Raw genomic sequence first — 2774 nt, forward strand, 5'->3', positions numbered from 1 at the left:
TTTAAAAAAAATTATGGAGCAACCCTCGTATGTATTTAAAATGTGCTCGCATCGTGTGACAGTATTTTTAGTATAAACAACTTCCATCACTTTGAAACTACAATCGCACCAACCGATTTTGTTTACAATAAAACTTTGTTTTGTTTTCAATAGGATTTCTTGAGAATTATATGAGAGTGTTTGAAGCGTGGTTTGGGTGATCAATTGGTTTTATTGTCATTTCAATTTCAACAATTTTGTGTGTTCGCTGTTTGCTGTGGAATGGATATATTCACAGTTGGTTTTGTGTTCATTTTTGTTTTAATTTCGAAATAACAGAGTGTTGATAAAATTTACTGTGGATATTCCAACAACATTTCGATCGGAAAATATTTGATGTCACATTGGAAATAAATTTCATCATTCGATTTAGAATACAGAGTCCTTTGTTGAGGTAAGACGTGATATTTATAATGCGTTCCTCATTACTGTTTCATTTGATTTGTGATAGAAGTGTTTTTATCTTATTGTGTTTTTTTAATTATCAAACAGAAAGAAATTTGAACAATAATTGCTTTGACACAGTGGAAATTTTTGAGAGAATTAATATGATTCCTTTGGATGCTAGAAACATTATATGTCTTCAATTAAATGTTGATGTTATTTGAAATTGACATTAATGATTGACTCGTGACTCGCGCTACAGCCATACATTTTGTGTATGGTATGTATGATGTGACTCGTGAGCAGTTTGTATGAGACTTTCACGAGTCAACGCTGATTCGAGTCAGTCATAAGCCCCTTGGGTTATTTAGGGTCAATCATCGTGAAAATTTCGTTTCAGATGAATATCACATTAAGCATTTTTTGATTTTGCAGTAGTAAATAAAATTGTATAAACAAGACTGCAATATGACGAAAACCAAAAAAATTTGAGAAGTACAGAACTGATTAGGGTTAGTGCATTTTCATCGTACTATCCTCACAATCAGACGTTTTACGTAGCTTGTAGAAACTTTATCTTGGCAAGACAAACATTTTTAGAATCGGCATCAAGACAATTTTTTAGAAACACAATCGATATCTGCCACTCTGAAGTCGAAAAGGCTTGTAGCTGGGTATACGATCGAATGGTGTTTCATTGTGAACGATATTTTACAAATTTTGTGATAAATTCAGTCTGTGATCAGAAATAAATAAATGAAAACTGTTCTGAACAAAAGCAAAAAAATATGAATCGCTTGTAAATAGTTTCCAACTGTTGATCAAGCTAAAATAAAAATACCCTGATATTTTACTTTGTTTCTCACTGAGTATGATCATGAATATTTTTATTGGTTTGTGAAAATTTACAGAAGTACGTGGTGTTGACACATCTTAAAATTTCGTAGCGACAAAAACACTGTTACTCATGTATAATAACAATAACATTGTTTGCAGTAGGCTTGTACGTTTGACATCTGGTTCTCTATTTTTCAGACTTGAGTTTTGTTAGAAATTCATGAATAATGTAATTGCAAATTCTCATAATAATTCTAGTTATTGGCGAATAATTGATCGTTACACTTTAGTTTCAGTAACTTTTGAACCATAGTGGATTTTTCTATTGAAAATAACTGATTTGGTGAGTTTGAGCAAGTTTGAGTTTGATGTTGTAAATAAAGAGTTTCAATCTTATTTTTATTTATACCAACTTTGTCTCCATCAGGACTCAGGACTAATGTTTAGTATGTGTTGCATTGGAAATGATTGAAGTAATGGAAAGCTGTTCCATACTACTTTCCAAAAATAAGGTTTTGCAAATTAAACATACAATACTTGGCAACCGAAAACTGCAACGGGACGTGAATATACAGGGTGTCTCACGAACTAGGCGCACCCCCTAAATTTAAAAATTTAAAAAAACGCTTTGGGGGGTATGTTGGGGGTAAAAAATAGAAAATTTCTATCGGAGCAGAATTTTGAATTTTTCCCCAGGGGGGTTGGGGGTGCCCCCAATTTTACAAAACTTCATCTCATCAAAAAATAATGTACTACAAAGTTGTTCAAAATGACGAGAGACATTTTTTAGGACCCCTGCCCTCCAAGTCCCCCCACCCTTTAAGGGGGTCGGGGGGTCAAAAACCCCCAAGATGTGATTTTTTTGACCTGAAACCCAAAAATTCGGAATCAGCATGAAAAATTACCTTAGAATCGATATTTTTCTCATTCACGTTTTTTCACAAATTTTTGACCAAAAAAGTGTAAAATCGACTCCTCAAATCTTACAAAGATTCTTCGTTGCTAAACATGAAACTTTCAACTGTATTTTTGGGGGTTGTTTTGTCGTTGGTAATTATCACACTCTTAATAGTGTGTAATTGGAAAAATATTTCCAATATTTTAAATATTTTTATTGTTTACAGGTCCTGGTGTTGGTAAATGTTGCCGAGGGAACTGGATCTCGCCTACTTAGACTTGGACGCAACCGTAGTAATGCAGACGAAGACAGGAATGAACCGCAAACAACAGGCAGTTTTCATCGTGGTAAGTAGTTTTTTTAAACGGTATTTTAGATTCAGACATTCAATATTCCCGTTTTTTATATCTTTATTTCTTGATACATTCAGGTCGATCTAGTAGACAATCGGGTGGTAAGTAGTGTGAGCAAAATACTATTTTTTAGATTCAGACAGGATTTAAGATGTCTGTTTTTAATTTTCTTAAAACTTTATAATATGTGTCTTTCTTGATATGCAAAGGGAGTAGTACTGGTAGATATAGTAGACAAAGTTCAAGAAAAACACTGTTTTTTT

The 2774-nt window shown here is 33.1% G+C and overlaps 2 long non-coding RNA genes across 2 annotated transcripts; both read left to right on the forward strand.

Annotated features, from left to right (window-relative positions):
- Window positions 1–1156: 1156 nt before the first annotated feature.
- LOC116347728 lies at window positions 1157–2140 on the forward strand. The gene is made up of 3 exons (XR_004201710.1): window positions 1157–1489; window positions 1551–1603; window positions 1688–2140. It is a non-coding gene; the product is annotated as an uncharacterized LOC116347728 (long non-coding RNA).
- Window positions 2141–2157: 17 nt separating this feature from the next.
- LOC116347727 lies at window positions 2158–2739 on the forward strand. The gene is made up of 3 exons (XR_004201709.1): window positions 2158–2310; window positions 2385–2505; window positions 2589–2739. It is a non-coding gene; the product is annotated as an uncharacterized LOC116347727 (long non-coding RNA).
- Window positions 2740–2774: the final 35 nt, after the last annotated feature.

Source organism: Contarinia nasturtii, unplaced genomic scaffold (assembly GCF_009176525.2).
Source record: "Contarinia nasturtii isolate CC-2019 unplaced genomic scaffold, AAFC_CNas_1.1 Cnas_scaffold_2066, whole genome shotgun sequence".
Lineage (NCBI taxonomy): Eukaryota > Metazoa > Arthropoda > Insecta > Diptera > Cecidomyiidae > Contarinia > Contarinia nasturtii.